Source organism: Chaetodon auriga, chromosome 2 (genome assembly GCF_051107435.1).
Source record: "Chaetodon auriga isolate fChaAug3 chromosome 2, fChaAug3.hap1, whole genome shotgun sequence".
Taxonomy (NCBI): domain Eukaryota; kingdom Metazoa; phylum Chordata; class Actinopteri; order Chaetodontiformes; family Chaetodontidae; genus Chaetodon; species Chaetodon auriga.
In genome coordinates this window covers 11,934,634-11,961,407 of record NC_135075.1, presented here as the reverse complement: position 1 = coordinate 11,961,407, position 26,774 = coordinate 11,934,634, and the positions used below count along the sequence as shown (strand labels likewise).

The following is a 26,774-nucleotide window of genomic DNA, read 5'->3' as shown; positions in this document are numbered from 1 at the left end:
AGAGAAATTAGAGCCCGTTTGTATCACATTTTAGAGGTGCTGACAGGGCAATATATAGCACTGAACTTCCACTTGGCTGAACTCACACATACAGTATACAGTGTGATGTGTACCTTACACACACTGTGAAATTGTATAATGTGCTCATTACAGGGAGCAAGTGCTTATTATATGCACTGAAAAAATACTGAGCTAACGCGATCATTTTTCTTAAAGACACACTTGCTGGAGTGTAGACTGAGAGCGCTTTTGACGTCTTTTGCGTGCTTTGCATTGCAGGCTGGATCCCACGTGGAGTCTCTGTGGAATAAAGATGGTGCAGTTAGTTGCAGTATATCAACGAACTGCAACAGATACTTTTCTAGAAATATGACTGACGTCTTCACAAAAGTCTGGCCTGAGAGTGTTGATCACTTGACCGTGTCCTCCCCACGGTGCAGGAAGCTCTAAATTTGAATCCAATTACCCACCGAGCACAAAAGCCGCGCAACTGACACCAGCTGACAGTCTGTTCAGATGGTAACGTTTAGCAGAGCCGGACAGGTGCATCAGTGTGTGAGTGTGTGTGTTTGACTTGTAAATTGGCAGAGCTCTCTTTCTGTTGACTTTCAGCCGTGTCTGCATTAAAATGAGTGATCTGACAGGCTGACAGGTGTTTGGCAGGGATAGATGCTCAAAAGTGGGTGGTCATAACATTATCAGAGTGCAGGCAGGGAGGGTACACGGACGCATGTGCCATTGTTCTCTGCATTTCCATCAAGAGCTACTCGATTGAAGCTTTGGTTGTATTGAAGTGATTTATTTATATCTTCAATTATTTTCTCAATTTCATTTTCAACAGCGTATGATAGCTAATAGCAGTGTTTTGGTCTGTTTATATGAAGACAGAGAAATGTTATGGTTTAATACAACACACCAACACAAAAATGACAAGTAAGAAGTTTAGTTTAGTTAATCAATTAGTTCACAGAAGATTCATCTGGATTCATTTTCAACTATTGTTTTTTTTTTTGTTTTTTTTGTTTTTTTTTACCATTTTCTGGTTTTTAATACACTAAACAATTAATTAGTCAATCGAGAAAATGAGCAGCCCTAGATCAGCCAAATCAAAGTTAAAAACTTTATTAGTCTTTGTGTAGTCGTCAGTATGGTTGAGTGGGTAAGACTCTTCCCTTTACCTCTTCTTCTTTGTCTTCCAGTGTCTAAGAAAAGATCAAAAATCTCACTCGCTAAGAGAAGGTGTGGTGTAAATTATGGAGTTCCTTCTGTTTTTCTTCAGGAGTCAAAGCTCAGCATCCAGCGACACAAAGCTCTGATCTGTGGTGTAGTTCGAACAGCATGCCCTTCAACTTTTGTTTCTATGGTTAATGAGCTGCCAAGCCTGCTCTTACACAGCATGCACTTAATCAATGTTGTCAGGGACGTTGATGAGCAGGTGCAGACATTACACATAAACAGGACTATTTCCTTAATTAGTCCAGGCCACAGTCACACCAGTGTTCATGGAAAAGAGTGAAAGGTCCCTTCCTTTCTGTGAAATGCCGCTACTAATTCTGACATGCAGTTTTAACCAGTAATCTCCTGTTTGTGTGAAACTTTATCTTCTCCTAAGAGGAAGCAAGGGCATTAGACAGCTTTGATTCTGTGTGTGTGTGTGTGTGTGTGTGTGTGTGTGTGTGTGTGTGTGTGTGTGTGTACGAGAGACAGAGAGAGAGAGAGAGAGACCATCTGTCTATCAGCTGGACAGTCACATGACTTACTGCTCTGCTACAGTCATTCTCTGCCCCTCATGTCAATCCATTAATGAACAGCAAACAAATGCATATTGAACTCAAGCACTGATCTGGAATACAAATACATTCTTGCTTTGGCAATTACGTTGAATTAGCTAAAATGTAAATTAATGTTTTTTTTTAATATATGTGGTTATGCCGTGTAATAGACAACACAATTACTCACTACATTGTAAAGCAAATGCTGTGGGGAGGCTCAAATAGATGCCTATTAAGGTGTTTGATTACTTGTGATTACACTCTCCCTCATGTGTGCTGTGCACATAATGTTCCTCTCTCACACACACACACACACACACACACACACACAAAACGCACTTCCTCTTCTAATTAAGCAGGTAATCCTCCTTCATATTCCCTTCTCACACAGCACAGATGCTGCTGAAAGACATGCTTAGAGAGGGAGAGAGCAGTGGGAAGCCGCTCTGATTCAAATGCACATGAGTTGGGCTTATCTGCAAGGTTCATGCTGCAGCAGACATGATCAGAATACATGCCAAGGTGCCTGCCATGCATTGTGGGTTCAAGTCAGGACCTTGAGGGCTTTTAAAATCAGACTTTCTCCTGTGCTGCCTTTCAGCTACTCTTCTGCGTTGTAGAAGACAGCAGTGCAACACAAAATGCCAAGTCACAAAGCATGTCTTTCAGCAGCACCGTCCTCTGAGATCTTCGTCTCTCTCCTGGATAAAGTGTCAAGTGAACGGTAACTGAGGAGTCACTTCATTACCAGCTCAATTTAAAATGTTTTTTGCTTCAAAGTGCTTGAAGGGCAGTCTGATGGAAGAGTGATCAACAAGCAAGAACTCGCCCTGCCTTGGAGAAAAGTGGTTACTGTAGTACGCACAAATGTATTGATTGAAAGAGAGAGAGATGCTTTGGTATAGATCCTCACTGTACCACTGCACTGACAGTCTTCTAACCCACTAATGATTATATTACTGCGGAGCAAACTTTGGATTATTAAGTCTTAGATCAGTTCAAACTGGTGCCAATGAATTCAGATTCAAACTCTGATTTCTATATGCTCCAACTTCAAATCGCCATCTTTGGCACCAGGTACAAAACTGGTCACTGAGAGCACTGAGCAGTCGCAGCGCTAATAAGAATTATGAATGGGGTTATTCTCACTCCCAGTGTGTGCGAGTGTGCGTGAGAGGGGGAGCTCTCGTGTGTTCCCAGCTGTATAGTACATCAAGGTAAATGTCGACCTTTTAAGAAATACTTGTATTTTCTCCTTGGCCCTCACCTCCCAGGGATGAGAGCAATCAAATGTGACAGGTGGAAGCTGGCCTATAATAAAGCAATAACCCTGTGAGTGTCCCGCTGCATTAGCTTGACTAAATCTTCTTTGATGTCTCCCCACACTTCATGTCTTTTTCAGTGTCTAGACAGCGGTGCTTGTTTCCTGCACATTCTCTCTTCATCGTTTGCGGATGTGATAATGTTGTTATAGTACAACGACACGAATGTCAGCGTATCTTTAGTCTGTTCCGAGCTGAATTTAGATTGACTGACACGAGAAAAGAGGTGGCAGCAGGAACAAGAGCAAAGTGTTTGGCCTAGTTAGGATACACAGTGAGCTGTCCGTGGTCCTGAATCCATTTCATGTCTCCCAGTCTTTCACTCTCTTTCACTTCACCTCAGTCTGTGCCTTACTGGCATGCCACACAGACTCCACACAGTGCTAAAGCAGAGGATGACAGAATGAATTACATTGCCGGCACAGAAAGATCTGTCTAATAAGAACAGATGGGAAGATCTACAGTGATGTTTTGTATTCAGTTTGGCTGCCTGCTTCCGTTAATGTGAGACAACAATCACCACGTCTCGCAGAAAAAATAGACTGAATATATGTATATTTCTCTCTCTCTCTCTCTCTCTCTCTTTTCTCTCAGTTCATTTCACCCCATGTATTACTTACTGGCTTTGAAGGAAATAAGCTTATGTTTGCCAAAGTGATGTACCCATGATGTCGGGCTAAGGGTTAAGACAATTTTTGTACAGATACTCTGTACTCTTTGTTGTTTTACCTCCTTCACTCATGCGTCTTTGCCGAATATTTTTGAATGCATGCTTTATATATTTTCATGGATGTTTCCTACAGTTCAGGCAGCCATTGGTTTCCATTCTTTTTTTACTCAGTACTCTATTAGCAGTCTCTTGAAACTAGCTTACTTGCTTTTGTCTCCTTGGAATGAGCTCATTATAGCTTAAGACAGACCAGGTCCCCTTCCTTGGAGTCCCCCATGTTTCTACAGTAGAAACCATGAGTACCACTAGATGCCACTAAATCCCACAGACTGGCCCTTTAAAGGGCCACTCCACTGATTTTACACATAAAGGTCAGTTTATTTGTCATGAGGAGTACTGCTCAGATTGTGGGAAAAAAAAGCTTCACAATGTCATTTGTGGCATTGGAGGAGTGTGGGCAAGTCTGACAAAATGACCCTGATGATGTCATCAGGGTTATTGCAGCTTGAGCTTGGAGACAAAAATGTCATAACAGAAAGCCTGTGTCATAAACTGTGAGGTTTGGGTGTGGAGTCATGGAGCTTGACTCACTCGAGCTAGTATAAGTCAGTATATCTTGGCCTCTGCTGCATCGACTCGACTGTTTGTTTGTTTTTATCTGTCTCTTGTGAGTCCCCCGATTTCATGAAAGTGCAAGACTAAATCGCTAGAGATACCTTTAATGCAGACTTGATGTTTCCTGTCATGGAATAGACAACTCGATCAAGTTTCCCGAGTTTGCTAACAAGTTTTCATATCAAACGGGAATGAATGGAAGCCAATGGCTTCCTCAAACAGCAGACAAAGTACAACCAAATGTTTAAAACACAAAATGGTCAGTTAATGCAAGCTGTAACTTGCAAATAATGTGTTGTATGTGGGCCAAACAAGCAGATCCAAATACATATGAATATGAAGACAGGTTATGAATATACCAAATATATTTAATATACTATTTATAGACTCTCTCTCCCCCCTCCCCCTCCCTCCCCTCTCTCTGTCTCTCTCTCCCTCCTCTCTCTCTCTCTCTCTCTCTCTCTCCCTCCTTTCTCTCTCTCTCTCTCTCTCTCTCTCTCTCTCTCTCTCTCTCTCTCTCTCTGTCTCTCTCTCTCTCCCTCCTCTCTCTCTCTCTCTCTCTCTCTCTCTGGAGTTTGTTGGTTGGTTGCAGCAGTATCTCAGTATCTATCCCGGCTCGCCTGACAGACAGAGGCAGTGCTCCTCTCTGTCTCTCCACCTGGCTATCTGTCTTGCCTGTCGGTGGTGTGACTGTCTGTCGCCTCTGAACGTTGAGGTGAATATAAAGCTCGGTAATGGAGACCGCTGTGGACCGGGGCTCGTGCTTTTCTCCCCGCCGGAGACAAACAAACTCACCGGACAAATAAGGTGGCAGATGCCGGTTTTTCAACGGAAAACGCCGCCGCTGCAGTTATCACCGTGACGCTTGCTGGTGTCTTCTTCCTCTTCTTTTTCTTCTTCTTCTTCTTCTTCTTCTTCTCCCTCTCTATCAACACGTCTTCGTAAACAGATGCCCTGCTCGGGAAGTTACGGACAAAACACGGATAAATCCTCCAAGTCGTCTTCTCCAGTTTTTCGGAGGCGCTCTCACCTGAAGGTAAAAACGGCTCCACAGAAACCAAAACTGTTGAATTGCTGCTCGGTGTTTGTGTCTCGCAGCCCACCCTTCGCCCACTGACTCTGTGTGTTCTACATGTTAAGTAAAATGTGTGAGACAGGAGTGAACATTTCGTCCAAAGTGGGTGGGAAGGTGACTCATGCTGATTCCAGCGCTGTTTTGGATTTCGGTGTTTCCACTGCGCCTTTGCGGGTTTAAAAAGACATGCAGGCCACAGGCTGTTTCTTGGAAATCTTTCACAGGCACTCTCACGGTGTCTGTGTGCTTAAACAACACAACAGTGGGCGATCTGTCCGTGTGATGTTGTGATGTGTGTCTGAAACCATTCAGCTCGTGCACCGCGCTTTCCCTCGGCGCTATTATTTCTGACAGGTAAAGCTATGCGTAATGGAGGTTTGGAGTCTTGGCTTGGTATTGGCCGGGTGACACCGTGACTTATCAGATTGGATTAATAACGTGTTTATCACAGACTACAGGATCACTTCCGTGCGTGTGCGTGTAAATGAAAGAGCATTTAGGATGAGAGAGCAGTCCAGGTATCAGGTTAAAAGCTATTGAGCCCCAGTAAGAAAAATCACTCCATTACTGTTGGCACTTACAGAGATGATATGTGTATTTCTTAGAAGTAATCTTATTATGTTGTCTAATACATTATAAGAGACGTCCTTTAAGTTTCATGTGTTTTAAAGCCATATTTCACCCATTGCACAGCAGAAGTTGCATCTGTAAGACTTGATAACAAGGAGCTTGCTCTCCATCACAGTATCAGATGGCCCTGGGGAAACTGGAGAGACTTGTTATGTCTGTCTCTCTTCAGCATCAAGAGGCATCATTTTATTGGCTAAAAACACTCCAGCAGAGACACTTGTAAGAGTAATGAATCCAATTGGTTTGTTGCGGAGAGAACTGCGACAACCAGATCTGTCATATGTTTTATGGAGGATGACAAGAAATATATTTGGTGGAAGATTAGTTTTTGCAAATAATGATAAATCTGAGGGTCTTTCAAGTGATAAAAAAAAAAAGTGAGAAATGGCTGCCATGTGGCCACTGGGGCATCCTAACATTTAGCCTGCTTTCAGAGATGATGATTTAGCTTCGACTCCCATTCCCATATTTACAAGGTCAGTTACTCTACAAACTCAAATGAATCACGCGGCTCTGTCCAGTCAGCATGGCGGAGCAGGTCCAGCTCACAGTACTGAGCACAGAGAAGATACTATCAGAAAAAATTATCTGTGATAAACATAAACTGAGTGGTAAGAATGATAAGTATGTGGCTATCTGTGGCACTTGACAGGAAGCAGATCCAGCTGGGCTCAGCCTTGGATACTAATCTAGATAAATCAATAGTATTTTTTCCCAACAGTTTAATCAAATTGACTCTACTGTATTGAAGTTGTAATCGCTTGATGTACTACAACATGCTCAGATCCTTTAGTAGGTTGCAGTGTCTTTCATTCCATCAAATTAACAATGGATTTAGGTCTAGCTACCCTTTTAGCACAGCTTTTTGAGTGACCTGAAAAGCAGCCTAACTGCTGCGTTAGTGGCCTCAATTTGCTTCAACCGCAAAAAAAAAAAAAAAAAAAAAGACAGAAAAAAGCTAGTAGGCCATGCTAACTCATAGCCATTTACGTCCATCTTCCCTCTCTCGTTCTCTCGCTCTCTCGTCCACTTTCACACACTCTACCTCTCTCTCCCTCCTGCTAGTATGCACTCACTCAAACTGTGTCTCATCGCATCTCATCACTCTCAGCGGCACTCTGCCCTCTCTGCTTGTCTCCGTCACCCATGCACACACACGCACATGCACACACACGCACGCTCAAAGACAGGCACACCAGCTCACAGCCATGTTGGATATTATTTCATAAAATCTGTGATCTTTGCACTCAGCTCTCATATGCATCATCTTGTGGTACAATTTCATTTTAAGTGTCTGTTTTCTTGGTTGATTTGTTGACGTTTCTGAACTTCCTCTTGAGTTTGCTCGTGTACATAATGACCTCTTATCTGGTTGTTTAAGTCTTTTACAAATGTCATCATGTGACTGATTGTATGGGCAGGAAGAAAAGGCATCAGGAGAGAGCTCTCAAACCCCAGCTGTGTTCCAAGGGCAGGTCATCTTTATTTTCTCTATTTGCGCAGTGGTTCCGTTTTAGAGGGATGGTATATTGTAGAGGACCATTTATAATGTATGGAGCATTCCTGTATTAAATATCTGCAGAGTCGGAGGTGTGTATTCCACTGCTCAGTCAGGGAGGCTAGATTACACCATATTGCATCAATGAAGGCATGGAGGCAATATGGGGGGAAATGGGAACGTTCGCCAGGATGCTCTGACTTTTTGGTGTGTGGGCTCAGTCATAATTAATATTTAATTGGATGCTTTAATGTTGCTGCAGTAAATATGAGTTGTAACGTTGACGTCTTTTAGGAAAGGTTAAAGGCAAAAAGTTGGTGGTGCTGCAAACATAAAAGGAAGTCTGTGATCATGTATCAACTCCGAAGCTGCAGAAACAGTAGCAGAAGTCTATATTTAAACGGCCTCGCTTGAGAGATAAGATGTCGTCATTCCCCCAGCTGGAAACCGTGTCTGCAGAAGAAACCAAATCTTTCATATCTCTGTGTCCTTTTTCCACTTGTTCTCAATAAAGCTTCTTAGAAATAGATCACATCTTTGCGCCTATTTAAGCACTGTTACTGGCTGTATTGGATAAAGAGTGTGTACCTGTTTTGATATGAGAGCAAAAAAAGACATCACATTTGTCTATTTACCTTCCATAGCAGTTCACAGGTAGAACCAGCAATGTCAAAACTGAATAATTTACACAGTTAAAATGTCACACAGTACCCTCTTTTGCTCATTGTTGCCCAGGAATTGTTTTCCATTCCATTGTACATTGGAAAAACAAGCGCATTTTCCTTATTAAAAGCTAGTTGAGATGCAAGGAAATCAACAAGAATATTGTCATTAAACTGGATTATGCTAAACAAAAGCTCAAAGTCCCTATCAGTAATTTGTTTAGGGATCCGCAGTGATTGCCATGAAGCATAATGGAGCTGAATGAACGCCGTGTTTTCATTCAAATTAAGCTGTGGCACAATTCACACTCATCTGCTCGTGACTGAGTAAAACAAAGCAGTGCATAGTGTCAGAAAACGATCAAGTCAGTGTCACCACCACACCTCGTTTTGCTTGCTTTTCTCTCACCTGTCACACATTCACATTTCAGCTCTCATAAGCACAAACCAGCTGATTCTGTCTTTAGTTAAAACCAAAGATTTGGAAAGACGCTGTGTGTCCCCCCTGCCTCGCCAGACCCCCCCCCCCCCCAAATCAAAGCAGTGTCGTGGGCATATAGCTGACGTGACGTAAGACACTTTTGACATCAATGAAAGCCTCTTCTATGTGTCCAAAACCTAAGACTACCCACTGTAATTAAACCTCACGTCTCACTTCCCTGCAGGCGGCAGGCTTAAGAGTGGGTGCCAAACCCTCTTTTCACCTGCCCTGCAGCTAATAGGCATGCTAGCCGTGCTGTGCTGGGATACTAGGCTTGGCACAGGTTCAGGCTGGCAAGGGGTAGCTTTACCACTGAGGCTGTTGTAATTCTGTACACAACATGATGTGTTGCTATGATTGGTGTGACGTTAGGAAACACTAGAAAAAATCTCTTTTGTGCACCTAGAAGTCAAGGATTTAAGGAGGAATTACAACCCACTTGTCAAATGGACAGATTCCACAATTTTGTGGATTAGTGATACATGTTTTTGAACATTTAGTTTTTTCTATTGATTATTCCTACACTGTGCATAGCAAATATGTTTAAGCTCAGGCAACTCAAACATTTAGACTGCTACAGTATTGACATTTGACTGTTGGTTTGAGGCAGTATAGAAACTACAGCCTCTGGTGTCAAAGCTAAACACACTGTACACACCGTCAGCCATCGTCAGTCATACTGCTCTAAAGCCAATCTATACATGAACATGTCAGGTGATACAACAGGGTACAAGGACCCTGATCAGACGTGGAGAAAAGACACATTTTGTTCAAAGTTTGCACTCTGTTGTCAAATGTTTATCTGCTGCCTCTTCGAAATGCATGTCATGCATTCAAATAAGCATCCGCTAAAACGATTCTTCACACAGTGGCTCTTCGCATTTTCTATTCTGCAGAGCTTAAAGTCTGTGGAACCTCAAGGATGATTATGCTTTTTTCCACAAATCACGACTGTATGAAGTTCTGGAAGCACCTGGCGAAGATCAACAAAGGCATACCTGAGAGAAATGAAAGTGATTCTGAGGTTTTCATTTTAGTGCCAGCTACAGGACAAAGTGTGGCGTGTGTGTGTGTGTGTGTGTGTGTGTGTGTGTGTGTGTGTGTGTGTGTGTGTGTGTGTGTGTGTGTGTGTGTTCCATAACATAAAAAAATAACTCAATGGAAACATACAGTCCAAATGTATAGTAACAAATATTCAGCAAGTTTTTGTTTAGTACATATTTGGATTAAATCCCCATGTGCAAAATCATTTTTCAGTTTTTCTGTTTCAGCAGCGGTGTTTAAGAGAAGATTCGTTTTCTTTGAGGTGATTAATTGACCGTAACCTAACAGAGTGTGAGAGCAAACAGCCACGACTGAGGGAGGCCAGTGGAGTGTGTGATGCTGTTATGATGCGTCCATGATACAGTAGGTCTGTGTTTGTGTGTGTCTGTATGAGCTGTGGATTGTGTCCGATTGTAATGCAGAAGTCCTTTGAAGTGTGAGTGAAATTATTTCCTCGTCCCATCAGCCAAATGTTGAAGAGAGTCTGTTTGAAACCAAACTCGTGTGTTTGGGCATATTGCTGTCTGCCTCAGCTTTCATCGACTGAAAGACTGCAGACACTCTGCTGCTTTTGTTTTATGTTGTTTCGACTATTGAGCTCTGACGATGTGTTTTATCAGATATTAAAAAACAAATAAAAAACAGATTCCTCAGATGCACCAATAGATGGTTACAGCACACACCACGATACTCCGGCCACAGACTTTGTCGTTGTCTTATCCCGTCTTTCTCTCCCTCCATTTCGTCTGCCTCTGCCCTCTCAAATGCCCCCCCCAAAAAAAGTAAAAAAATTCCATGTTCCACTTAATGTTAATCTGTGTTCTTGAGGCACTGACTGATGAATCGTAGATGTCAAATGTGTTCATGTGTTTGTGCAAATCATCAATCGTCGTGAATTCACACCATTTGCTCCAACTTCCACAATAAAGGCTTTACACTCTCATTTTGAGAGTAAAAAAAGATGACAGAATTAAAAGACACAAGTTGTATTGGAACAAAAACAACTCTATCTTGGTGCCACAACAATACGGCAATGTTTGAATTTGAATTGATTAAACGTACGTTACATCTAACAATGTCTTGTTTACAGTGCTGGCAGCTTCAGAATCAGCTGTTCTTGTGTCTTTTTGTGCATCTGTTGTTTCTTACTTTCTTCTACTCTTCTTCTACTAATTTTTGTCTCAAATTCTTTCCTGCATCTGCCTCTTTTTCCTCATCCTAATCCTGCTCCCCCCACCTCCCACCAGCCGCCACCTAGCAACCCACCCAGCCGCTGCATCTTCCTCCTTCTCCGCCGAGCCTCCTCATAACAAGGCTGTTCCACACTCGGGCCTGCATTAAGATGCAAACCCCTCTCTCTCCTGCTCTTTCTCAGTGGCCTTAATCCTTTCCTCCTCTCTGCTATGAATGATAGCCTCAGCAACTAGCCCCCTGTCTCTGGCAGGCACAGGCCCATTGCTAAAAGTAATGGTAAGAGAACGACCACAGTCAAAAGATGTGTCTCGGTGAGGAGAGGTCAAGCTGTCAGCTGCTCAGTCTTAATGGTGGGAGCATAGACCTGAGAGCCCGGCACAGAGAAAAGGTCCCGATCAGGCCCATAGCAGAGATTACGGAGAGCTGGATGCTGGATATAAGCCTCTGTTTTAGGTTTACCCTCAGTCATTCAGATTATAATACAAATTTGTGTTTGTTGATGACTGTTAGGTGCCATGGTTGATTGCAGTTCAGCTTTATCAGGAGTGAGTGAATCTGTTTCCGCTGCTCACTAGTTAACACATCATGTCTTGTTTATTTGGACAAAAGCCAAAAAGTTGTGTTTTTTCGAGGGGTTACGTGCCGGACTGCTTTTTGACTGCACAGAGGCTTTTTGGAATCTATGCTGGTTGCTTAGCAACCTCACAGTGATGACGAGACTGCAGGAAGTTAGTGCTCCCAGCGGCCAAGAAAGGATACCGTCCAGGGAGGGGCCTCTGCAACGCACAAGGCAAGGGGACCATCCAGAGGCAGCTGTGGGCTACTATTTCACTAGCATTGCTAACTGTGCTAATCTTACATATACTGTAAAAGGGTGATCAGGTGATCAAGCACTAGTGCTAGCTCAACTAGCCCTATGCACGCAGCTTTTGACTCAAGTGCATTTTACAAATACACATACACACATATACACATAATATACGTAAACCTAATTACCTTATTACAGCATAAATGACATTAGCATAAATAACATGAGCATATTTAGCTCACACATGTGGCCTTTAACCTCCACATCATACTTAGGTTACAAAAGTCAGAATATTTTATCCCAACAAAAGATCTATAATAATTTATTTTGAAGAAGATTCTTCATTGAGGAATTGTGCTTTATGTAGAATGTTATTATCCTCAGTTACAGCACACTATAAGATTTTCATTTATTTATTCGTTTCAGTGTGAATAGTACATGTGTGCATTTAAGTGTGTTAGTCAGCGGTGTGAGAACATAGCTTATTATGGAAACACTAACACTCCTTCATCCTTTAAAGAACACCACTACACACACTCTCCCTGATAACATTTGCCACTGCTGCCCCCCTCCTCTCCCACCAGTTTCCTCATAGCGTGAGAGAATTGTTCTTTATTAGTGGTGAGACCACTTCCCAGCTGGATAGAGCCTCATTGAGATGCAAGGCCCCCAGTCGAGAACCGAGGGAAAAAATGAAATTAGAGGACACAAGAACACACAGAGAGGAGACCCACCTCTGTGTTCAATTTACTTGTTAAATCCACTCACAATGCCTTGGTAATCAACTCTCCCTGTCGCTTTCACACACACACACACACACACACACACGCACACGCACACGCACACATTGTATTGAGATAAATAGATTCACATACTGTCTGTGAATAGTACATTATAACGCCATCTGTGTTTACTGTGCAATGCAGGTGGAGAACTGGTATTATAGACATTGTCGGTGTTCACCGGCTTGCACTTTTTTCACAGTTTATTATAGTAGTTCCCTTAAAATTCACAATGTAAAATAAATTCGTGGAGAAACCCGCCACCGAAGATTGTACCCGCTCAGCATAAGCGACTGATCGTCATTGCGAGGCTGTGAAACTGTTGTGACTTCATCTTCAGTGCGACACAAACACCAGAACAATGGAGGATATGGAGGGATGCTGCTCTTGATTCTCTGTATGTCGCTGTTTGTCACAGCAAGGAGGCAAACTTTGTTTCAGAAAAGGCTGAAGGCAGCGAGACAAAAGACTGCTGTGCCGTGCAAGAGACGATTCTCTCTAAACAGTCAGCGGCCTGCAGTATTTTCACTGCACCTTTTAGTATCGGCTCAACTCACTTGGAACCGTGATACCAAAAAAAACTACTAGGTATGTGTTAATATCCACAAATTTTGCCAATGGAAACCAAAAATGAACCGTTCTAAGCAAGTCAGGCCAAGCTGTACCAGACAGTGGAAATGAGGCATGACACACACACACAGCCGCTGGTCCTCACATACACTAGAAACAAATTCTGGGGTGTGCTCAAATTAATCAGGGCTTGACCTCAACATCCCCCAGTGATCGGTAAAATGCTTTTAAACACTTTTATGGCTCTAGTATTGCTCTCCATTGCCCACAGAAATAGCCACTCTCCTTCTCCTCATCTCTCTCTGCCATGTTTGTGTGTTTGTGTGTGTGTGTGTGTGTGTGAGAGAGAGAGAGAGAGAGAGAGAGAGAGAGCTTCTGATGCTGTTTGTCCACTTTATTAAAACATATATAATACAATAACTGTGTAGTTACAAAGGTAGTGCATCTATTACAGCCCCAAGCCGTGCATATGCTCAACCAAAATTAGACTGAATAACTAAGAAGCAGAACAAATGTTAGCACTCAGCGGAGATCTAAGAAGCTGCAACTTAATTAAACACTGGCTCAATGTAAGGCTCTTAAGCAGAAGCAGAACCTGCCAGCTGCTTTATCATGTCTGAGTGCTTTGATGTGTCAAGGTTATGGATGAGTCCTTTTCTTTTTTACATTTTCTGTTGATGAGGTTTGAGTTGTTGGCAGGAGTTTGCGGCCATCCGAGGGCCCTACAACGGAAAAGAGATTCCATCACTTGCTGACAACTCAGAGTAAGATACACCTGTTCATTGGAGTTTAGAGCAGCTGAAGACATACATGCGCAACACGCGTCATTATCGAGGAGCAAAACAGGAATGTATTTGTAATGAAACGTTATATCTTTACAGCAAAATGCAGTGCATGCTGGGGTAAACCATGATGCTTAATTGCATTGTTACAGCAGACTGAGTTTCTGTCACTAATTGTACATTAACTAATACAGTACATTCACCACAGGAGAAATAACACAGTGTGGCACAAATTAACGGCAGTGGAAAGACAGAAGGAATCAAGCTGCAAAAGAATACAGAGTTTGTTTTCCCTCAATAATTGCCTGATATGTTGATGATTTGGGCTGCACTCTGCTGTTTGCTGTGACACCAAAGACGGACAATTGCATGCATGTCCGCACGCCATGTGGTGTGATTGCTACACATCGTTTGAGCAATGCATTTGGACCAAAGAGGGACACTAGCCCAGCCTGTAAACGCTTTTTTTTAAGCCTTACTTTTATTCTGTCTTCATTATTTTTATGCTAATTTCTTTATCTGTGGTCTTTTAGTCTATTTTGATTTTTGAATTCTTCTTTGCATTCGTGACGCACTTTGATATGCCCTGCGTTTGAAATATAAATAAACCTGCCATGGCTTTCGATATGAGTTGTTTTGGAGTAATTACCGGAGTCCTCTGCAGCACAGACCTGCAGGTGACTCATAGAGGATATCACAGAGCGAGAGGAGGAACAGAGAAAGAGGCAAGTGAGGATGGTGGAGATGAATAGACAGACAGGGAAGCTGCGAGGTTCAGATGCCAGCTCCAGACAAACAAATGAGCAATGATGAGTGTTAAAGCGCAGGAGGCACAAACATGGACCAAATGTAGTGTATTGATAAATCTATGGGTTAGGGCCATGCCTTTGATCCGTCACTACAAAGAAAGCTTGTTTCCTCCACACAACTGATGTCAGGATGTCATCCTCTCACGTATTGTTCTCTGTCAGTGTCAATCAAGTCTTTGTTGGGTTCTCCTCTCTTTGGAATGACTTTTCTGCACTCACCCACCAAAGTGCCATTTCCGTTAGATTAAAAGCTGATGGCCCTTTAAATTTGTGTACCTAAGCTTGAACAGTGTAACAGCATTAGATATTGCACACTACGTATGTATAGATGTGTAGATGACATGATCCATTTGGTGATGATGATAATGATAGTGTCTCTTTTTAGCCATGCGAGTGGATTGGTAATGTTGGTCTGTCGGTTCATGCCGTCTGTCCAGACTGAAATATCCCAACAACTAGAGGATGGGTTGCCATTAAATACAGGTATCCATGGTGCCCAGAAGATGAATCCCAATGACTTTGGTTATCCCCTGACTTATTATCTAGCTCCACCAGCAGGTCAACATTCACTTATCCTGTGAAAAATCTCTCAATCCACAAGATGGACTGACACAAAATTTTGCATTTGGACATTTGTGCTTCCCAGAGGGATTAGACAGTATGTCAGAAATGGCTCTTCTTTATCATTTAGTTATTTAAACAGACTGTTGTACATGAGGAAATCATGTCCTTCTCTCTATCCAGCCTTCAATAACCATTTCAAAGGACACAATATGAAGTGTTCTAGTGTGGCCTTAAAATGCTTTTCATACATACGATGTCAACAGTACAGTGTAAGGACATATCATCACTTCATGCTTCTTTTTATACCTTCTCAGTGACCCTAACAGCCATTCAACCATCCGTTCAAACTCAACTCTTAGTTTGTAACTCTAGTCTTGCATCATTTAGTGTTTATCCAGTCACAGAAGATTAACATGGTTATCTGTGCCAGTCAAATCATAATCAGGTCTTGATTGAATGGCCTGAAGCGACCTTGGCTTATCTGAGGAGAGAGCAGCTAATTATATCATCCTCCCCTTTTTTTTTTGCAGCGTCACAGTAGCTTAGCACTTAGCTAAGCTAACCTTCTAACCACCCTCATCAGGCTGAGTCATTGACAACTTGTCAGTGCATTTGAGAAGTTGTGAAGGGAGGAATAAGCCCTCTTGGCACAAGAGCACTTATCATATTACACCAGCTTTTTACAGCACCAGTGACAGATATTAGCAGCAAGGGTAAAATATAAAACACGTTCAGATTTCAGTCTAGAAGCAATAACCATTTCTTTGATACGAACCATCTTTGTCTTGATACTGGTGCTTTTACTTGACATTTTTGTTGTGATAATAGAATAAATAGTTTTCTGATTGTTACGCTGGATAAATGAAACAGCTCAAATGTGGGTTGTTCAGTTTGGACTGCAGAAATAAAAGTATGCATACTCTAATTGATGTTTTAATTCACCGATGTTTAAACACTGTGAAAACAAAGCCTTAAGCAGAGTGGGAAAAAGCACATATTCATGGATACACTGCACAAGAGCATAAGTCGTAGAAAGTGATGTCAGTGAGATGATGCTATTTGTGTCGTCAGTCTGTGGAAGCAGCAAGTGGACCTTGACCAGAGATAGGTTAAGGCTCACAACAGTCACAGTGTAACAGGCCAGCCATATAACTAGAGGATAAATGTCCCTGAGATCAGCCATCGAATTCTGGAAATGGATAACTTGTGAACTGATGCCAGAGTTAGAGCGACAGCATGTGCTGGTTAAAGTCTGGCCTGCTGCATTCTGCGCTTTGGCAGGAGAGGAAGTGATTCATGTAATAGCTTTCTCCACAGTGATGAGCACTTGACCACAAGTCTTACTGACAATGATTTAGAAAGCTGTGTCCTTTACCTCGCAGTCTCTCCTTTTCTCTATGACATTTGGTTTAAGGACAACTTTGTCAGAGTTTACGTTGACAGCTGATGATATTCCACAGTGCAGCACCTACTGAATACCATGAGTCAATGTGCAGAAAGACTCATAGGACACTTGCATACAGATTAGGGCAGTTATGTCTCTTGCCAACGAGGCAACATATCATTTTGATGATAGTGCTTGATGATGTAAAATCCAAGTATTGGCAGTGAAACACTGTGCATGAGGACTTAGTACATAACAGAAAAGCGGAATCAGCTGACTCTGTCCTATAATGTGCAATGAAGGCAATAGAGTTATGGCAAATATTGCCATACCTTAACCTTAATGAGTCCAAATGTGATCATGTAGATTTAAGTATCAGAGGAGAGCCAGAACAATAGACAGAAAAAATTATTTTGAAGGAGATTTGTACAACACAGGGGACTATACACAACACACACAACTAGCGACAAGCAACAACAGTTTCTAGTCGCTAGTCCTGCAATAAAATCTACTAATTGTATTAAACGGCATTAGTTTTAGCTAGATGCACCTGACGAACCAGCAACTGAGTGTACATGCCTTGACATGTCTGCATTAATTTGTTGCCTTTGCTTCTGAGAAACACATGCCATTAAATGTGCTGTCATGCAGTCCCGTGCACGCTAAATAGCACATTATGTGCGGGAGAGGAACTATTGAGCCCCACGTTAACCCTTTACTGCTGCGTGATCCATGCTTTATGTTTTGTGATGACTATAACAATGCATCCTGGTCACTGTGATTTCATACAAGCTCCACTGATCACTCTAATAAAGAGGACCGTTTAAAGTCAATGAATCACTCTCAAAATGTGTTCCTTCCTTCATGTGACTACGAGACATTTCCAATATTATTAATGTCATCTCAGTGATTTCTTGGTTACTGTCTCATATGAATCAAGTGAACCTCCATGTTAAGAGCCCATGACCTGATTTTATTCTGCACTCGCTGTATGTGTGGGCTTGACAGGCGTACCAGCTGCATACAGCCAGCTTGAATCTGGCCCATGTAAGTTAATGCCATTACAGGGCAGATTACCATGAAGTCATGTTTGAACATGAGCATTTGTTTATACAGTGAACTAAAAACAGACAAATGGCTTTGTGGACAAAGGATTGTAATCTTTCTAAATGCCTGTGTGCTTCCGCTGAATCATTCTGCATTTCACCCATCACTGCCACCATGCTGAATACATGCCATGCCATACATTTAAAATGGGCCAGGATTAATGCCATGTAACATGTAGTACTTGTGTTTGTCAGTGTATTGCTGCATGACGGGTGGTCTCTCTCTCTGCCTAGTCACTTGTCATGCCCTGACTTATCAATGGCTCCTAACGTTGTTCGCTGACTGTGACAGGCTAATAGTGAAAGAGTGAGGGATTGGTTGGGGGGGGGGGGGGGGGTTGCTGCTAAATCACAAGCATGGTGAATCAATTGATTTTAGAAGAGGAGCAGCACTGAATCCACTACAGCACTTAGTGTGAATAGCAGCTTGAATTGACTGAGCTCCTTGCCTTCGGGGGTCTTGCATGCATGTGTGTGGTGAGTGTATACATCGATGTGTATCTGAATCAGTTCTGTGTTTCACTGGTGTGTGTTTTTTGCATCTCTTTCCTCAAACAACGGTATGTAGACACCAGCGTGCTTTGAGTTAAATGCTAACGTCAGCATGCTAACACGCTCACAGTGACAATGCTAACATGCTGATGTTTAATGTGATTAATGCTTACAATGTTCACCATCTTAGCTTAGCATGCTAACATGCTGATATTGGCTAATTAACACTTCACACAAAGTAAAGCTGAGGCTGATAGAAATGTCATAGATTTTCAAGTTGTTCATTAACATGATTAAAATATTGACTTGATGGAATAGACTAGAATAAATTAGAAAAAGAAATATTGAATATTAAGTTGCCGAATGAAGTGGGAAAGAGGAACAGTTTTTCCCAGGTAACAGTGGAGCACTATTATAAGAGAACACTGCCTGTTACAGGACGGTCACTGCCGCCTTAAGGCGGTCTTATGCTGACAGGCATGTGTGTTCCTCCTCCTGTGATCCAGGTCCTTCTCCTGAAGTGAATTTCCCAGCAGTCCCTCTCATGTAATCTCCACCTGCAGTTTTTGGCTTCAGAAGCTGCACTGTCTCAGGTTATTGGATGAAGCATAAAAGGTTGTAATACTGTTAAGACTTTAATTGTGTAATGTATGAATAAATTTCACTTCGTGGCCTGACTGCCACAAGTGGAGCATTAATGTAAGTGCCCAACAGCAGGTAATGACCAAAAAGAGTTCATCGAGTCCCCAAAGTGAGTGTTTCAATTACCGAGCCATGCAGTTACAATGCGGTGCAGTGGGATTTTAAGCTAATTTTAATGATATCATTAGCCTGATGGATGGTCAACATTACAACTTAATAAAGTATACTGGAAGTTATTTTTAATTAGTAACTCAGTAAAGACTGTTGGTATTTGCTCAGATGGTTTAAGTGAATCAGTGCATCCTCTCTCATCAGTAAAGTCTTATTCACACAGACATGATTATCGCACAGACGCTGTTCGTGGATACACTCTTGAGTCTTTCAGGGCTCGATGTGGTAATGTTTACAACAGTCTTGACACATTCGGTCATCCAGCTCTCCTACACTGTTTGGCTTAGTGCTTCAGTCAGTCCACTGACTTATTTAACATCTCACAGGTCGTCTGACCAAGGTCATCAGCAGAATTCACACTCCGTGACATTGCGAGTAAATACATGTGACTTAGTCCGCTGAACCATCTGGACACCCACTGTGTGTGTGAAAGACGCTCTAAGAGAAGGCTGACCTTCACAATGGCAGTACACTCTGCACTTGTGCGGTGCTGTTAGCCGGCCACATGAGCCCATGCATATTTGATGAAAAAACCTCACTCGACCTGTTTGAAAGTACAACAGAAGGTATGCCTTGTGACACACCTTGTCAAATTAGGCCTATTTTGATGCTTTTGTCTCTAAAGCTCTTCATGCATGTCGCCTTGGTGGGCTTTCTTGCAGTCTTTGATGTTCTTAAGTGACAGAGCAAATCTAGGCCCTGAGTTCCTCATGCCTTAAATAGGCCAACTGCTGACCTAATTGCTTGTACTGCTGTCACTGGAAATGGGACTGGTGCTCCGATGAAGAGGAGAGGAGAGGAGAGGAGAGGAGAGGAGAGGAGGAAATATAAATGATGCTTGAGGATGAAGAAGACAAGTAATGGATGAAGAGAAGCACTGAAGTCCTCCACAGAAGAGGAGTGTAAATAGAGATGGAGGTGTGCTATGCAGTGGATGGCTGTCTGGGTTGTCTTGACTGTGGAAATTGCCACATATGGTCACTGCAGTCACACATACGGACGAGCACACGCATACACTCAGAGACCAAAAATAGCCAAGCTATTTCGACGCTACCTCGGTAAAATTGACTTGAGGAGGAAACTGTTCCTCAGCTAATCTTGCAGCCCTGACAGGACGACAGGTTATGTTAGGCGGAGAAAATTGAAAGAGATGTGAGAGTATGATGGTGAACTGGTCCCCTCCGAGTGACGGGAAGGCAGAGTCTAGTGTGTGTGTGCGTGTGTTTATGTGTGCCCCTGCTGTGATGCTTGGCGTATGTGCATACTCTATGTGTCTGGCTGTTCAGCTTTTGACTTGTTTGTCCCAATTTGGCAGATAGGAAACTATCAAATGTGGATTATTTTGAAGTGATTTGTTCAAATCCGTGCTCTGTTCTAAGCAAGCTAATGCCAGGGTGCTCTGAGGTCAGCTTCTGTCTCTTTTAATGCTGTTGCTTTATTCCTCCTTTGTTCCCTCTGCGCTCTCCCTGCTCCTCTTGCTCTCCTCTCTCCTTCTCTGCCCCAGCACCCCTCTATTCCCTCTCCTCCCCTCCCGCAGCTGCCACTGTCCTTGTTTTTGACCTATATAATGACCTGGACCATGTCCTGACAACACAAGGAACCATCAGATTTCGTCCCTACGCCAGCCCTAGCTTCACTTTCAGCCATCGGCAATGCATTGAACACGTGGGAGTTGTATGGTTTAACAAGACTGGGTTTCGTCATTGTTGACTCATAGCGAAACCAAACGTTGAACAAACTGCTGAGTCTCATATGAGCTTGATTCGTGTCAATTCTCCTTCCAAAAGACGTCCTCAAAATGAAAGTTTGGAAACGATTCTGTCATCTTTGGGTTATTTCTGCTCCATTGCTCTAGCATTTGAAAATGGCAATAGGAGGATTATCGTGGCAGTGACAGTTGCTTAAGAGAATGTATAAACTGTTCACACTGATGTGACTCATGCCACAAAAACATATTTTTCTTCTGCAGGATATTATGCACTGGATTGCATGAACACTACAGAACAGCCTCAACTGGCATACACTGCATACCTGGGGATGTTTATGTCAAATATGCAAGAAACGAAAAGAAAAGGAAGATTTCTCACCTTCTTTCATGACTGTTTTTTCCTCTTGTGATCGGTTGATCTTTTACAGCGTATCAGTTTGTTCTAATTTAAGAAAGATTAAAGGAAGAATCATTTCTCGGGGAGAAAAGTGACACACTCAAAGCAAACTCCACACAACAACGGAACAGGGAGGACTCAACTTCTCAGTGTGACATCTGCAACAGGATTAGCAAATTGCTGTGACAGTCTGACATTTGAACCCTAGGGTAGAGCTAACTGGTGAAGTCAGGCCACTGATAGTTGGTCATGATGAGGTCCTGACAGTGCCTGTTGGTACTGTTAAAAATGTTTGTGCAGCACTTACAGTATCCCTGCATGAGCTTGTGTCACGGTTTTTATGATGAGGGCAGATTTCAGATGGATTGGTGGTTAATCCTTCAGGGGTCGCCCGTGCTGGAGAGAAGAGCTCACTTCAGCTGCAGCACTGCAGACTTGAGGTGGAAGTCTGTGCCGGAGACGTGTGACAGAAACATGTTGGGTAAAGATGAATTTGAAATAGTGCACAAGCACAGACACACACACTTCCTCATGAATAATCAACATTATCGTCACTCAGCAGTCTGTGATTCCATAGAAAAGCACTAAAGAAGATCCCTGACATCCCTGCATTCCCTCGTAGCTGCGTACTGATGGAAGGTGTCCAGTCCTGCGGTTGTGTCAGTATATGTAGCTCAGCTAGCGGAGAGGACAGCTTTTACATCATGGAAGTATTTGCATTATTTTGAATTTGTGGGTGAAAGGGACAAGAACATCACCATGAAATTGTGCCTGGGTGATAAGTGTCTGCCAGCTGCGAGGAGCTCTGCTTCAAATTTGAAGACGCGCCTGCGAGCTAAGCAGCTCCACAACACTCAGGTACTCTCAGTCTGTTTACTTTCATCAGCTTCAAAGAGTTCAACTTCTTTCATTGTAGTTGAATTGGGAAAAAATAAGAAATGTATTAACATGTGACGCATTGAGCCCTCTTGATTTTATGTTTATTGGTAATCAAAAAATCATTAATAAGGAGCTGTAAAGGGGATAATGTGCTGTGACAGTAGAGTAAATACATTCAAAGGTAGACGTGCAGTAGGATACACGCCCTCTGGACAATATGACCAACATGCACCAGAATCACAAAGGGGTTTTCAGTCTTGCTAATGCAGAATAACTCTAATAATTCTCAAGGTTTAATGTAATCCATGTGCAGCAGTCCCAGAATATCACATCTGTAAATCTACTGGCCTTTCCAAAATGCCTGTGAGACTTGAGTGTTGACTGTTTGTCTCAGTGACAAAAGCATCTCAGCCTCAGTAACCGTGAATGTGCAAAGTGCTTTGCTGCAGGTCTGAGTTTGACAGTTAAAGTGTGCGATTATGGTACTGTTATTGTGTTCTGCAGGGCTCCATCCATCGCTGAATAAATGTCAGTATTTTGTCACTGTTTCTGTAATCTCTTGCACTGGACTGTCAAACTTACCAAATTTTTATGTTGCTAAAAATAGCAAGGTAGTTTTATAGCGATGCTTTTAGCGTTGTTCACAAAATCCATTTGTCTGATAAGCCTAACCTCATCCACCCTCTCTTGTCTGCCCATAAGTGTGCTGACAAAGCATACCAGCCGTAGCCCTCACTAGCCAAAATGTTATTGAGGCTGACCAGAACCTTATCTGAGCACAGAGGTCAGTGAGAGGTCACGCTCAGACTCATTCAGCTCATTAGAATAGCCTGCTACTACTGCATCAGGGCTGCGCTGTGAGCCTGTGAGTCATCGTCATTTAGTTCATCAAGCGCTGACCTCATTTGGTGACTTATGATGTGTATTTATGGAAAATTGTAGAGGTTTAAATTTGGCTGAGGGATTTTCTTGTGGCAACAAGGCAGTGGCGTCAGTGGCCTTTCACCCTGAATAACGCTATGTGTGAATGAAAAGGATGTGAGACACTCAGGACGTCGTGTTTTTTATTCTGAAGATGTTTTCCTTCTGGAGCTCTAATTAGCTTATCTGACCTAGGAGGCGTTACGTCTTCAGGTCGTCCGTCTGTCCCATTCGCGTGAAAGCAATATCTCAGGAACACCTTGAGGGAATTTCTTCAGATTTGGCACAGTCGTTCACGAGGACTCAAGGACGTGACCTCACAAAATCCGTTTCTGATGATAATAATGATCATTCATGAATGAATAGGCTAATTATGACAAAATTTCACACAAATGTCTCAAAGGATAAAATGATGAAGTGCAGGGGGGACTGAGACCATCTTTCACATTTGGTCAGATACTGAATTGATGACACTGATCTTAGGTGTCCACCTTCAAACTGTGCTGATTGTTTGGATCTTCTGTGCTGCTTGGATGAAGATGTGTGTGAAGCATCCACCTTTTACAGTTTAGCTTCTTTGCAGCAACATCCATATTTGAAGCATTGTAGTCACCACAGGCTCATTGCTTCTGCTGATGTTGAGCTTCAGGTGATTGTTGATCATATGATGAAGCTCTGTGTCAATCCTCTGGGCTCCTCTGTAGAAAAAGACAGCATGTTTCTCATTGGAATTTTACATGTCAATAGAGTGATAACTTCCATTTCACACATATGAGTCTGACAGACATGGATGTAAAGTACAACTTTATACTACTATCTATTTTTTTAATGTTTTAGTAACATTTTGCATAATGCTCTGAACTGTTTCCATCCATTTTCACTGCAGCTCTGTAGCACAGTGTAGTATTATTTCCTTGTCAGTTGTAATCACACTGCACAACTGTACAAAGCAGGAGTATGAAGTGACAGCGGGCTGGGGTGGATTGCTGAGATGAGACTTTGCATGCTGAAGCGTTTGCAGGTGCACGTAGAGTTCTTAATATCCTGAGGTTAACTTTTTCAAACAGTAAGAGTCTGTGGAGTTAATTCCATGTAATTGTAATTTTGTGCGCCCCAGGCCCAGGTTTGTGCTTTTCATGCTAATTCAGTTCGCTCTGTGTTTGCATAGTTTACACCTCCACAACAAACCTGGCAAAATATTCATGTGCCTTAAGTCAAAACAACTCAAAACAAGGTTTGGCAACTTTTTGTGTGAGTGAATTCGGGCACACAATACAAATATGTGGCATTATTGCTTGTTAGTTTCACACTGTTTTTATTATAAATAGTCATGTATGTCCAATAATAACTGACTTGTACACACAGTAACAGGTAGGAATTTATAGCGTGCTTGAGTTGCACATTTAAGAGGACCGGCTTGCTATCAGTGGTGTTTTTAAACAGCCACAGTTGATTCCTGGCATTAAATGGTTGCATTTAAATTCCATTTACTTATTCCTCTAATTATAATCTTTCAACGAGTCTTTCTTATCTCTGCTGATAATTAGTTTCGAATAACTGCTACTTGTTTGGCCTTATTTTGTGCCACTCAAGGCTCCTTCAGAGCACACAGTGTTCAGAGGTCGACAATTGAGCACAATCACACTAACTCTCACTCTGCTGTTCCAAACTTTAATTAGACTCATTAAAAATTGAATTGTGTTGAAAGGATTTTACTGTAATATCTGGAGTGTGAGTAGATTTCGTTGCTGGTGCTGCTCTGAGGGGCTTCATAATGTGTCTGTGTGCGTTTACGTATGTGTCGAGTGTGAGTGCAGCTTCATATGTTGATCATCTGTGTTACTTTGTTAGCTCATGAAGCTCATCCTGCTGCTATGGTGTGGTTGCTTCAAGATCACTTTGATTTAAGTGAAAGAGATCAATTCTTCTGGCCAAGAGGCAACAACTACTGCAGACCGTCAGATCCTCTTGTCCAAACTTTACCACTTTCTGTCCCTCTATCTTTCAATCTCTGATTATATAGTGCTCTCTCCCCTCTTACCTCTCCCTCAGCCTCTTTTTCGCTCTCTTTGTCCCTCTTCTTGACTGCCTGTCTGTCGAGTGTCCTCTGATGTTCTTTATCAGTGATGGGGCAGAGATACAGAGTTGCTCCGTCCATCTAGTCCTCCGCGGTTAGCTGTTAGAAAACACTATTTGTTTCAGCCACATTGCTCTCATTCAGCGTTGGCACAGGCCACACATTTTTGAGAACGTACATGTGCTCACACAGAAACGAGTAAGCCCTCTTACACTTACACCATGTACACGCTTGCATGCACAAAAACTCACGTAATAACTTATTCCAGGCCTAAAAAGCCACCCGCTGTCTGCCGGGCTGCATAAGATTAGATGACAATTTTATTTTGCACTGCAAATTCATATTGTTCAGCGATAAACCCTGTAATCGACTATGCAGGCAGTGATATACCAAACTCCAAATTTTATGATTTAAAGCTGCACTAGTTTTAATTTCATTTTAAGCGTTTGGATCAAATTACTGTGTGTAATGTGAAAGGAGTCGCTTACAGTAACAGACCCACAGGGAAACATCCCTCAGCTGTGCATTTCTACGGAGCCCGGGACCTGACACGGGGAAAAAATAAATAAATTGTGGCCACGATATAGCTATAACGTGCGCACGAAATATTAATTTGTTCCCAGAAACACTAATTTGTTCCCACGAAATAGGTATAACGTGCGCACGAAATATTAAATGATAATAATATTATTCTTGGACAGCTGGGTAAGCAAATCGAGCGCACCTAAACTTCAGTAGCCTACGGGATATCTTCAAGGTAAGTTTCTTATTATGTTTTTGTTAATATCTTGTCGATATGTCCCACATTTAGACAGTTATTTTATCTACTACAAAGGGTAGCTGCCATCTCACCCGACTTTGTATCATCCTGTTACTATGCTCATCCCCAGCCTAAAGTAAAACTCAATCGCTGTACCCCTGTCCATCGTTGTTTAGCGCCTCTGTCAGAGAAGGTGCGCTCGATTTGCTTACCCAGCTGTCCAGGAATAATATTTTTATCATTTAATATTTCGTGCGCACGTTATACCTATTTCGTGGCCACAAATAAGTATTTCGTGCGCACGTTATGTTTATTTCGTGGCCACAAATTAGTATTTCGTGGGAACGAATTAGTACTTCGTGGGAACAAATTAGTGTTTCGTGGGAACGAATTAATATTTCGTGCGCATGTTATAGCTATATCGTGGCCACAATTTATTTATTTTTTTCTCCGTGTCAGGTGCCGGGCTCCGTACATTTCCCCTCAGCTCTGTGGAGCCTTTTCACATCTTTCAACCACTTTCTTTAAACTGCGCTGTTTGGCTTCAGTCTCATCAGCATTGTTAGAAAGTCACAGCAGGCAGCTGTTAGGGTTAGGGTTAAGCCGATAAACCCACTGTACGCTGCCTTCCCAGCAACAAACGACATGCAAAATTAGCGACTAGCTGGTGGACATAGAGGAGCATTTAACAACCGAAGAGCAAGACATGTTCCTCAGTAGCTGATGGAAGCCAAACCAGAGCTATAAGGGGAGTGAATGTCGGACTTACGTTCATCAGGTAGACACAAACACAACTGCAAATGCATCGTCCCTTCTGCTGCATGTGTAATCAGGTAACTGCGTGCTAACACATTTGCCATATCAACTTTATGAAGTGATGTTTTATCAGTGTTGTGTTCACAGTTTGTTCCACTGCTCTCAAGTAGTCACATAGATAATTTATAGTACATAGAGCAATA

The 26,774-nt window shown here is 42.4% G+C and overlaps 1 protein-coding gene across 4 annotated transcripts in view; it reads left to right on the top strand.

Annotated features, from left to right (window-relative positions):
* The first annotated feature begins 4,980 nt into the window (after positions 1-4,980).
* dlgap4b (discs, large (Drosophila) homolog-associated protein 4b) overlaps positions 4,981-26,774 on the top strand; it is a 102,792-nt gene continuing 80,998 nt past the window's right edge. For all 4 annotated transcript variants that reach the window (XM_076754369.1, XM_076754377.1, XM_076754361.1 and 1 more), the window contains exon 1: positions 4,981-5,415. The gene's annotated coding sequence lies outside the window, so the exon portion shown is untranslated. The remainder of the gene's footprint in view (positions 5,416-26,774) is intronic.